Source organism: Arvicanthis niloticus, chromosome 1, assembly GCF_011762505.2.
Source record: "Arvicanthis niloticus isolate mArvNil1 chromosome 1, mArvNil1.pat.X, whole genome shotgun sequence".
Classification (NCBI taxonomy): domain Eukaryota; kingdom Metazoa; phylum Chordata; class Mammalia; order Rodentia; family Muridae; genus Arvicanthis; species Arvicanthis niloticus.
The window spans coordinates 8,356,594-8,369,384 of NC_047658.1; the positions used below are offsets into that span (position 1 = coordinate 8,356,594).

The 12,791-nt window shown below is 45.5% G+C and overlaps 1 protein-coding gene across 8 annotated transcripts in view; it reads right to left on the bottom strand.

Annotated features, from left to right (window-relative positions):
- The window catches only part of Znf569 (zinc finger protein 569), a 28,660-nt gene that overhangs the window by 9,524 nt on the left and 6,345 nt on the right, over positions 1-12,791 (bottom strand). For all 8 annotated transcript variants that reach the window (XM_076931340.1, XM_076931347.1, XM_076931359.1 and 5 more), the window contains one exon: positions 7,072-7,319. The gene's annotated coding sequence lies outside the window, so the exon portion shown is untranslated. The remainder of the gene's footprint in view (positions 1-7,071; positions 7,320-12,791) is intronic.

A 12,791-nucleotide genomic window follows, 5' to 3' on the forward strand; every position in this document is an offset into this window, starting at 1 on the left:
CCCCACACCTCACCACACCTCCACAGAACATATCCCCCCCCCCCTTTATCTTTTTATAAACACATCATATGGTGCTGAAATCCGGGACTCGGATTTAGAAACTATGCAGGTTTGCATCCTCCCTGCTATCACATGGAGATCCAACACTCCCTAGCCCAAACTTCAGAGAACTGGTAAGCCCCACTGGTCAGAGTAAATGTCCCCATGACCCCAGGGAGCTCAGAGCTAATCCCGTGCTGCCCTTGAGGATGGAGACACTCAGTTTTTTCACTGACCCTGTCCTAGGACATTTTCCCTTGGGTGAGATTTTCCTCTCTCCTTTAAGACAGTTTCTTTCTCACTGCTGAGAAATCTCTCTCTAGCTCAGGGGCACCGGCTCTGAGCGTAGCCCCCAGCCCATCACATACCGATCTGGTGGTCTGGCCTGTGCTAGAATCTCTCTGGTTATTGATGATGCCCTCAGAACACTGGTAGGGGCAGTTAATAACCCTATTCTCTCACCCATGGGTCAGTCTTCGCTGCCTTGTCCCTACTTACTGGCATGTCTTGGTCTAATTCACAGTAAGCAGAAAGCAATATCTCTACATGGCCACTGAACTATCGATCCATAGTGTAGGCTTCCCCCTCCACCTCCCTCATTTGCTCGCTCCCACTGCGGCTGCTGCAGCCACTGGTTCCACAGCGGCGCCCCTTGCAACCTGCCAGGGACTTTGTCTGTGAGACTTGTTTCATGACCATCTTCTGCCCCTACATTGGCATTCTCTCGCGCAGGGCTTCTGCACTCTGCCCATCACCGCCCCTGCTTGGATGCCCACCACAGCCGAGAGAAAAACAGCTTTTGCCTGTCCTAAGAAGTCGTTTTCCAACGACTGACACTCTCTCTCTCTCTCTCTCTCTCTCTCTCTCTCTCTCTCTCTCTCTCTCTCTCTCTCTCTCTCTCCACCACCACCACAAGATTAGCGTGCACGTTGCTGGGATACGGAACATGCTACTTCAGGCGCTTCCTTTTACCCACCCACAGCGGACTCTGACAGTTGGAAGCACTGGCCTGTGGCTTCCAGCTGCTGGGAGGAAGTCCCGCCCAGCTCGGCCAAAGTAAACACACTGGCAAGCTGCCGCTGTCACCTCCACTGTCTCAAAGTGAAGGCAGCGACAGCCATGCACACGCAACTGTCTATATAGCTCCTCAGACAAGCACTGGTCGCGGGCTGCTCTGTGTGCCCAGCCCCAACCGATCTGTCACTTGCCCGACGCCTGGAGCTGCCTCTGCCTTCACCTCTGCCTTCACAGCATCCCTTTTCCAGGTCGTGGGTCAAAATTTCACAGCTCCAACAGGGATCAGGCCGTGAGCTTACCAGGCTCTATGACTTGCTGTGGCCTCCACATTTCTCCCGTCCAAAGCCCATAGCGGACGCAGCTCCGCACTCCCACACCCCTGGCCCGCTCCCTCGGCCTGCATGCTCAGTTCGGGTCACAGGCCTGAGTCCGCCGGGACATACTTTCCGTCACCATGGTCTCACGGCACAGCTGTCAGCTGTCAGCTCTCTCATTCTTTCCATTCTGGTCCACACCAACTCTAAGCTGAGTGTTTCTCTACTAATACAAAGACAAATGATTCTCTACTAATAAAAATGTGTTTTTCTCTACTTACACAACTGTCAAAGTTACTTAAGATTTTCATTCCTATCCTGTCTTGATAATGATTTTTACTGCTGCCATTAAATTATGGTGTGCTCTATTCAGATATAACCAAGAGATATAGCCCTCAGTTTTGTCAGAAGTCTGCTATCAATATAGCTAAATTTATGACAAACAGAATCTCTTGAAATCCTTAACAGTTTACCCCACAAGGTCTCAGAAGATACAGACACAGCTTCAAGAGACTGCCTGAATTGTGATATGATAACCACTGAGAAACACAGTGGACAAAACTGGATACCCTCAGAGTCATATGACTTATCTAAATCAAAGTAAGCCATGTCACATGTATCCATTCCACAGAGAAAAAATCCTGCATCTTCTGGGCTTGAAAGCCAGACTGACTCCACCCAAGATGCCATAGAGACCATAGAGCCCATAGGGAACTGTTTGGACTATAGGTGAACTCTGTCATTTTTTAAATAATATATGACTGCTAGATTATAATTCATTCTTCCTCAGATTTCTGACTACATTGACAGCTACGGTAACTGAAGCTTGACACCTAGAAAGCAGACCTAGCTCCTTATGTAAAGTCAGTTCCTAGCAACTTAAGTCAGATGTAAGCTTTCACAGATGTAATCTGTTACTTCCTTACCTAAACTCAGTTTCCATCAATTAAATGCTTCATATTTCCTCTTCTTGCTGTGCCACTGTCCTAACATTATTCGAGTTCTTATAAATTTGACTAACGCTAATGAAACATTCCACTATACGATCCAACTGTATAATCACAAATTCTTGTTCCTCCTGCTCATGCACAAAAGGCTCATCTTACAGACTGCTCCTGTTGTTAACTCATCTCTTCTGTAAACTTACAAGCTACAGGAACCCACTCAGATGGACCTCTCATGGACCAACAGGCTCCACCCAGTGTATGTGTGCATCTTGTCATCCGGACACTACATCCAGGACAGCTCCAGAGAAGCAACCTCCAGATGCTCCAACCTTCTCTCACAGATGCAGACACTTCTATTGGACCTGTTCCTTCCGACCTAGCTTCAGATGGTTCCACAGACCCTGGACAACAAGGAAACAGCCAACTCTCCTAAGACCAACATCTCCAAACCCACTTTCCTAGGTTCCCAGAGACATGCCACCCCAATGCCAGCAGGAAGCAGCTAAAGATCACAACAACCCTATTCCTGCTCCACTATCACCTCTAATTTTTCCTTTTTAATTAAACCAAAATGGGGGAATGCTAGCATTCTGTCTAAGCTCCAACCCACAGTTACCTGGCAACAGCCAGGTATGCCTTGCCTTCCTGCTCTGTCCTCTCATCCCTGCCACACCCCCCCCCCCCACCACCACACATACTTATGGTGGGCCTTTACTCCTCTGCTCTCTTCTCTCTCTCTCTCTCTCTCTCTGCCTCTGCTACCCTCTTGACTTCCCTCCCCATGCTATTCTATACTTATTCTATACTATACTGTCATGTGGCTGGTCCCTCAGGGGGAAGAGATGCCTCAGCATGGGCCCACTGAGTCACTTCTTTCTTCCCCCACACCTGACTACACATCCACCAAACATATCCCCTCTGTCTTTCTCTTTTTATAAACACATCAACTCAAGCAAAAGGCCTAAGCTTTAAACTATATAGAAGTCTCATGTCACTGTTTATACTGCTGGCGGATTGGAGAAAGCCCTCCTATGATAATCACTCTTGACTCTAACAGAAAGTACAAAGATATAAACACTACTGTGGAGCTGAGAGCTGGGTGTGTGGAACAGTAGCCATCTGGGGTGCGCAGGACTTTACCCACACCTCTGAAAGCATGGGTTTGGGGGCAATTAGGAAACTGCTAAAAACATTCAGGCTATCTTGGTGCACTGAGACATTTACAAAAGGGAGCATTAAACGGGGACTTAATGAAAGGTAATGTGTCACCACAATTGGAATGTTTCTTAGTAGTGTGTACCAGAAGTATCAGTGGGTAGGAGAATTAAGTTATTTTCCACAGTTTAAAAAAATTAAATAAAAATAAAGATCTAAAACAGAAAGGCATTAGATGTGTCAGGATAATTACATGATTAGAAAGGTGGAGGAAGGGGTTGAAAGTTGGCTCGATAACAAGATATGCCAGTCTACCATGAAGACCCGTGTTAGGATCTCAGTACCACAGCCCACGGCTCACAAATGACTGTAATTACAACTCCAAGGCAAGGGATCCCGTGGCCTTTTCTGGCCTCCCTGTGCGTCTGCACCCACATACCCACACACACTCATACAGGCTCATACACATAGGGAAAAGAAAAAGAATAGGCGCTGTCAATTGTAGCCGCATATCTTCCCTGCAAATTGGGAGGAATTAAGGTGGGAGGAGTAAGGAGAGGAAGAGGAGTGAGGGGAGAAAGAGGAGGAGGAGGAGGAGGAGGAGGAAGAGTAGGAAGAAGCAGAGATGTAGGAGGATGGAGTGCAGTCCTGGGTAACAACTTATATCTAGGTTAGTTAAGGAAACACCTCCAACTGTGTGGGCATCTTGTTATTGAACATTACTAAACTATAAAGCCTTTGGTTAATCATTAAGCATTAGAGTCTCATTTCTACCGGGTACCGAGTGGATGGCAGGATGGTCTGGGCTCAGCCCAGCCTTGTGGAGACAGCATGCAAGATTGCCAGAGTCATCTCCCACGCTGGCGTCTTGTGGGTGGCAGGGCCGGTGTCTCTGGCCACCTGAGCGGACAGCCGTCGCCGCAGGCCTAGGCTAGTTGGGAACATGGCGGCTCCGTAACACAAGCAGATTGAGTGCCTAGATTTTAAAATATCTCTCCCAACAGTCAATCATCAGGGGTTTGAGGAAGGGAACCTCTCTCACAAACTTACTTTTCCTCCATCTGGGCAGATAGAAAAATAAATGTGGGACTGGGGACAGGTGGTCAAGAGGTGGCGCTCTCATTCTCTCTCTTCTTTCAAGTTGAGGATTGCTCCTTCTAGGTCCCAGGTCCTCACCGTGATCCTGTCCACATCCACGCCAACCCAGCCTAGAGTCTAGAATGCCCTCCAGAAGAGCTATCATAAGGTGGAATCAGCAACCCAGGCCCACTTTTAATCTGGATCTTTTGATATGGGAAGATCCATCTTTAATCTGGACCACCCTCTGCTGGCAGCCTATAGACAGAATGTGGACATGCTCACTCTCTGCCTGCTTGCTCTGGCTCTTTCTCAGCACATCCATCCTTCACTGGCATGAGAGTCGCCTTCCTCAGGAGTCCAGCATGTACTGAGGACCGGCTGAGACAGCAGCCAGCCTTGTGAACTGAACAGCTACTGGATTACTGAACTTTCTATTAGACACACATTGTTGAACTAGCTGGACCACAACCTGTAAGCTACTCCACAAACCCCATATATAGAAACTGAACAGTTCTGTTCTCCCTGGAGAGCCTTGACTGATACAAGGCCCCAGCAGAAGCCTAAAGATGTAAGCAGAAAGACACAATGGCTTTATCTCACTCCACACACACAGGTTTCAGCTCTGACTCAGATCAGAGGGGTATGAATGGAACTGAGAGGTGACAGCCAGGCCAGTCTCCAAGGGACAGTGGAAGAAGCAATGGCCATGGGCACTTTCTGCAGGAGCACCAGGACAGCAGCACTAAAGGGGTGGGGCTCCTCTCTGACTCACCCTGGGCTGTGCCTCTCCTTAGGCAGGAGGCTCCAGGCAGAGCCCCCAGGGTGTGCTGCCCTCTACTTGCACAGAGGGGCCTCTCACCCCCAGGGTGGCCACTTCCTTATCTGCCCCTCTGGGTCGTCTGTCTTCATAAGACACTTAGGGGAGTCTTGTAGCAGGTCTGCTTCTCCCTCTTTAGAGACCCATTTGTTCTCCAGTGGACGGTGGAGGACCTTTTGCCCCCCCTGTCACGATCACCCCAGGTGGCTTCCAGCTGCAATACTTCTTTGTGTGGCTCCTTTTCTGGGAGACTCCAGAAAACTGGAAGCCTTGTCTGGGGTTGTTCTCAATCTCCCACAGTCCTGACTAAACCCTTTCTTCTTGCTGCTGTGTCAAACTTCTCCTTGAATTCCTTATAAAGAAAAAATCTCTAAGTACCAAAAAATGCTATTTTGTTGTTTTCAGTAAAAATAAAATAGATTTGCTGGAATCCAAGGTTTCCTACTCTACCCAGTGCTTCCTCTCCCTGTCCATTCCGGTTCCTCTTCCTCCTCCTTCTTCTCCTCTTCTTCCTCCTTCTCCTCTTCTTCCTCCTTCTCTTCCTCTTCCTGCTCTTCCTCATCCTCTTCCTCATCCTCTTCCTCCTCCTCTTCTTCCTCTTCCTTCTCCTCTTCTTCCTTTCCCTTTTTTCTTTTTAAAGGCAGGCTTGTAGGCCAGTTCTGTGCACTGTGTAAAGGTTATCTTTGTGTTATTTAAATGCTGATTTCTCTATCCTGCTGTCTGGTTTCAGTCCCAGACCAGGCATTGTAAGGCTTATGTTAAGAATCCACTGTTTCAAGTTTGTATAAACATTGCTCTCCTTTTATTCACTGACTTGTCAATAAAAGCTGCTCAGCCAATGGCTGGGCGGAAGAGAGAAGGGGGCAGAACTTCTGGCAGCCAGGGGAGGAGGAGAGAGGGAAGAGTAAGAGGGATTCAGTCACAAGGAAGGTGAGAGAAGACATCTTAGGAAGTCCCCAAAACAAGACCAATACTAAAAGGCTTGCAAAATCTTGGGGATTTTGGCTGGGAGATAGCCAGATTAGAGTATTAAAATAGAAGTATAATGCCTAGATATTAAGCTTTTAATTTGTAAATAAATCATAGTCTCTGTGTTTTGTTATTTGGAAACTAGCTAGGTTTAAGAAAAACTGCTGTCAGATTAATTTCCTGCATACATTTACAATAGTATTAATTGTTGCACAGGATCTCACTGTGTAGCTTTCCATGACTAGCCTGGAATATGCTCTGTATACCAACCTGACCCCTAACTCAGAGATCCAACTGCTTCTGCCTCCTAAGTACTAGAATTAAAGGCACGTGCCACTATGCTTGGCCCCTTCTTTCAATTTTGTGATTTTTTTTAAATCAGCAGGTGTAGTGACACACACCTTTAATCCCAGCACTTTGGAGGCAGACTCAGGCAGATTTCTGAGTTCGAGGCCAGCCTGGTCTACATAGTGAGTTCCAGGACAGCCAGGGCTACAAAGAGAAACCCTGTCTCAAAAAAAAAAAAAAAAACAAAAAAACCAACCAACCAAACAAACAAACAAAAAAAACCCCCAAAACCAAAAACAAATAACAAAACCCTGAATCAAACCAACCCAAAAGCAGAAAACTCAGACTCCACAGTCCATTCTGTGCCCTTCAGCTCTTTCTGAGCACTAGGCCTGCCCTAACTGTGGCTACCACACCTGGTGCCAGGCCACAGCACAACACTCACCTTCCCTCTCCCAGCAGGTGTTGTCAATTGCAAAGTTTCTTGGTTAGGGGTGGGACTTCCTGCTCACTTTTGCTTCTCCATGATGAGATTTTCTGGCTTGACAAAATCTTATTCAGATCTTCTGCATGCTGTCGCCCAGTGTGTGAGTTCATATGTGCGTCAGTCCAGATGTGTCTGGAAACGCTGTTTCCTGGAGTCATCCACCACCTCTGGCTCTTACAGTCTTTCTACCGTCTCCTCGGCTAGCCCTTAAGTGAAGGAGTGATAAAGGCATCCCATTAGGGCTGAGTCTTGCAACACCCTGTACACACTGTCCAGTTGCTGGCCTCTGTAGCAACTCCCATTGACTCCATTGACTGGGTCACAGTTAAAGCTACTGCAATCTGTTGGGGTGATTGTGTGTGTGTGTGTGTGTGTGTGTGTGTACTGTGTAAAGGTTGTCTTTATATTATTCGAATGCTGACTTCTGTGCTAGCAGTTGAGTGCAATTGACTCTGGTGTTGTTATGCTAATGGATACATCATAGTTTGTAAACACTCCCTCCCACCTTCTGATTGGTTTAATAAAAGGCTGAGCCTATAGCAAAGGAGGAGAAAATAGGCAGGAACTCTGGGAAAGCCTCGCATGGGGGGATTCACCAGCCAGACATGGAAGAATGAACAGATGTTGGAACTGAAGGAGAGGTAACTAATGAGCCGTGTGGCCGAACATAGATTAATATATATGGGTTAATTTAAGATGTAAGAGCTAGTAGGAAAAAAGCCTAAGTATGGGCCTTAAGCATTCATAATAAATATAAGTCTCCGTTGTCTTTATTCAGACCTGGGGTGGGCATAGAACATCCAATTTTAACAGCCCACCATTGTGGGGAAGTCACAGTGGCGGGAGCTTACAGAGGCTCTGGTCACACTACATCCAGTCAAGAAGCAGAGACCTATGGGGTTTGTGCTCAGCACTTTCTCATTTGTATAAAGAATGGTGCCATGTAATGGACACAGATCAATTAACCTAATCAAGGCAACCCCCGAAGCATACTGAGATGTCTGTGCCCAGGGACTCCAGGTCTTATCAAGGTTGACAATTGAGGTCACCACCCGCACTGCTGAACCTGACCAGTTGTCGTATGCCCAGACTTATTTTATGCTTCAGAGAAAGGAGCACTGGTACTCACACGCATAGTTTGATTTCCTTGCACAGAGGAAGCAGTGTCTGCATATGGTGAGGGAAGGCCCACAATTCCAACAATTAAGGCCAAATCTGGTCCTCTTTGTAGCCCTGCCCACTCGGCTGTTCTGTACTGGACCTGCCACGTCCCACTGTATTTCCTCAGGCTTCCAAAATGGAAAGAATTCAGCTCTTTTCTTTTTTTCTTTTCTTTGTGGTTTTTCAAGACAGGGTTTCTCTGTGTAGCCCTGGCTGTCCTGGAACTCACTCTGTAGACCAGGCTGGCCTCGAACTCAGAAATCCGCTTGCCTCTGCCTCCCAAGTGCTGGGATTAAAGGCGTGCGCCACCCGGGCTGGCCAGCTCTTTTCATCTTGGAAAGTCAATTTAGGTTCTGCCTCCTAGTCTATGCCAAGGGCTTTTGTAGCTCATCATCTTTTAACACACTACAAACTCTCGGCCATGTAAATTTAAGCTGCTCCCCCACCCCCTCGCTTTTCTAGTCTAAACTTCTTAAGTTCTCTTACAGGTATTCTAATGAGACCAAAGATGATAGCTTTCTACCATACCCTTTTTTTTTTTTTTTAAGATTTATTTATTTATGTATGTGAGTTCACTGTAGCTGTCTTCAGACACCAGAAGAGGGCACCAGATCTCATTACAGATGGTTGTGAGCCACCATGTGGTTGCTGGGAATTGAACTCAGGACCTCTGGAAGAGCAGTCAGTGCTCTTAACCGCTGAGCCATCTCTCCAGCCCCTCTACCATACCTTTGCTTATAGTTTTGAAAACTTTTCTCAAGTAGTGATTATAAAACTTGATCATCATCCACATTAAGAAGCAGGCTTTCTCATACTTACATGAAGACTCAACACCATTCAAACCTAAATAGAACCCACAGATTCCCAATCAGCAAGAGGCAGAGAAACAGCAAGGCCTCAGCAGAAGAGGAACAGGACTGGGGCAGAAAGGGGGCTTGCATCTTACTTGACTGCATGTAGCTATCTTAGAATACCGTGCATGCACATAAACATATGTATTTGTGCTTTATTAATATTTATGTCAAGCGAGAGTGGTGTCATACACCTGTATTCTCAGCACTTGGGAGGCCGGGGCAGGAAGGTCTCTATAAAGTCAAGGCCACCCTGGCTACAGTATGAGACATATCCCACCCACCCATCCACTACCCACTGACTCACACACACCGTGCACAATAAACAGAAATACACTTTTTCAGAACAAAGTCTACAATGAAGGAACTGGCGTTTGTCCACAAGCTTTCTCTTGCTCTTAGGGGACACTTAGAGTCCCTGCATGTGAGGAGGAAGCTCCATCTATATTGGCTGAACATTAGGAAAGAGAACACATTAGCCAGACTGCACAATGGTCCCTTTGGATGAGAGGTTAAAAGTGAGGGATATGTTTCATAAGTAGCTTACCTATAGCCTTCCTTTCCTCGAGGTTTTGTTAAGAACTTGTGTGTATTTTACTCAAACTCCCCTCAATTTGTACTCATTTTTATTTTGTTTTTTTCAAGACAGGGTTTCTCTGTATAGCCCTGGCTCTCCTGAAACTTGCTCTGCAGACCAGGCTGGCCTGGAACTTAGAGATTCACCTGCCTCTGCCTCCCAAGTGCTGGGATTAAAGGCGTGCACCACCACCGCCCAGCTTGAATTGTTTTAATTATCAAAACGAGTGTGGTTATGAGTTTGGTGGTTATACTAAAATTCCTCTGGGAGACAGGACACGCTATTAAATTAATTAAAGCTATACCTTTAATGATTTCTGGTTACTGGACCAAGGACATGCTATTTTGGGAGCAAGGCTCTGTATCTGTGTTGACAGGAAAGGAGAAAAAGCTCTGGACCCCTTCCAGAGTGATATGGATCAGACATGACAGAGGTAGATCCTCTGAAGATCTTGGCTACAGAAAAGAAATATTCAAGCAAATCAAACAGGACAGGCAATGTGATTTGCTGATCCCTCCACATGGGACCAGCCTAATAACTAGTGTAGACATAAAAATGTCTCTAGCCAAACTTCAGCTAAAATTACACAATAAATCTTGTTGGTTACAGAATCCTTAAGATTCATACCATCCTTCATATGGCACGAATGAAGATTTATTATAATTGGCTATTGATCAAATTAACTCATTAAAGGATAGTTGTCTTTCACCTGCCCAAACAAGGAACAAAATTTCATCCTTAACTGATCTGTGCATCTTGCAAAATCCATACGAATATCTTAATAGTACTAAAATTTTGGTTGTTGTTGGGGGCCGACTTTTAGCAGAAAGCGGCTATCAGCTTTGCAGCCATCTTGAGCCATATACCCTGACATGAGACTTGGATTACATTAGCCTACAACAGCTGAGCACACTCTGATAATCTTGGTTTAGATACCTTGGGTGTGTGAGATTAAAGGTGTGTGAGATTAAAGGTGTGTGATTTAAGAGTATGACTTAGAAGTATAGAGATCAGAGTTAGAGACAAGACCTAAGGGCATGATTAAAGGTGTAACTTAGAGGCGTGGCTTAGAAGTAAGACATATAAAAGGCAGAGGCAGACAGTAGAGATCAGACTATAGAGGGAGAATCAGACAGGAGACACTTAGAGGAAGAGAGACTGAAGAATAAACGGGATTGAATCACACCCTGTCTGGTCTCCATTCTTCGAGTCTGCCCTCACCCTCCCTCTTGCTGAAGCCCGACCCGTAGACCAGAGCAGCAGCTTGGGCCGGGATACAGTGGCCACCCAAACGTGGGTCGGCCAGGGCCTCAACATTTTGCCTGGGCTGCAACATTTATTTTGGCCGCCCCAACGTGGGGCTAGTGTGGACCCCAACATTATTTTGGCGCCCGAACAGAGCTTGGGCCCCAACAGGTTGTTAGACTCTTATGTTGCAGAATGCACAGCTCTGACGAGATTCATCCTCAGAGACGCTGAACGGACCTGCTGTTCCAGCCCCCTGCTTCCTGATGCCGTCCACACCCTTGCTTCCAGAACAGCTCAGGAATTGCTACTGATTCCAAATGATCTCACTTCATCCAACCTTTCAGACAGATCCAGTCAGAAGTTCAGTCAAGCCCTGATCCTTCTAAGGATACAGAGACTGGATAACAGATGCTACATTTAGCTTTCTTAAGTCTAATCAATTTTTCTAATTTTCCTACCTCTCCCTACCCCTTTAAAGAATTCCTTATCACCCCTATTGGCCAGGAAGAAGTTGTGGAGAGTTGTCATCCTGATCCCTTGGGTTTGAGTGTCTGGTTAAAGTTATTTTACAAATTATAGATAGTTGCCATTTTAGGGGGTAATTTGGAAATGATCATAATTTTGAACAGGGAGAAAATAGATAGGATGGTTACTAATTTTATTCTTGAACAAAGCATTGTGTAGCCACAATTTTACATTGGTAGAAATCTTTGTAATTGATGCAAAATTTAAGTTATAGTTTCTTACATAGGTACAGAATTCATATATTGATACAAATTTAAGGTTTCCATTGGTATACATTTTTTTTTGTTTTTGTTTTTGTTTTTGTTTTTGTTTTTGAGACAGGGTTTCTCTGTGTAGCCCTGGCTGTCCTGGAACTCACTCTGGAGACCAGGCTGGCCTTGAACTCAGAAATCGCCTGCCTCTGCCACCCAAATGCTGGGATTAAAGGCGTGTGCCACTACTGCCTGACTAAATTTCTTATATTGATACAAAATTTGAAATTAATGTTGTTACTCTTATATAGGCATTGTGCCTATGCAACTCATTTAAGAATACAAGGCTTTGCCGGGCGGTGGTGGCGCACGCCTTTAATCCCAGCACTTGGGAGGCAGAGGCAGGTGGATTTCTGAGTTCGAGGCCAGCCTGGTCTACAGAGTGAGTTCCAGGACAGCCAGGACTACACAGAGAAACCCTGTCTCAAAAAACCAAAAAAAAAAAAAAAAAAAAAAAACAAGGCTTTGGCCCAGTTCTTCTAATACCTACTATTACAAACTGTTTAAGATGACTAAGTAACATAATTAAGGGCCAAATAGTAAACTCATGGTTATATTAGATTCTGATTTAATTATAATAAAGTGTCTTGAATATTATTCAAATAGAAATAGCTAAGAGTAGTTAAGGTTTAACAGTTCAGATATACTTTACGTAGATAGATAGTCTTCAAAACCATCAGAAATCCAGAGAATATGACATATCTCTTTAATGTTATATCATTACTAAAGATCATTTGACTATGAGACATGTCTGCTCCTGACAGAACCCCCTTCACAATTTAAAGAACTGAGAATCAAAGCCTCAATATGGGGCTCTCTTGCCTTCTTGCTCCCACTCTGTCCCCTCAATCCCTTCTCCCCATTCCTCTCCACGTGCTTATGACTGGCCTCTACTCCTCTACTTCTCTACTCTCTCTGTCTCTGCCTCTACTGCCCTCTTAACTCCCCTCCCCATATCCTGAATAAACTCTATACAAAACAAAGCAAAACAACAACAAAAAAAAAAAAAAAAAAAAAAAAAAACCCTCCATATGGAGTTGATCTAGTTACAGCAAGGTAGCCACT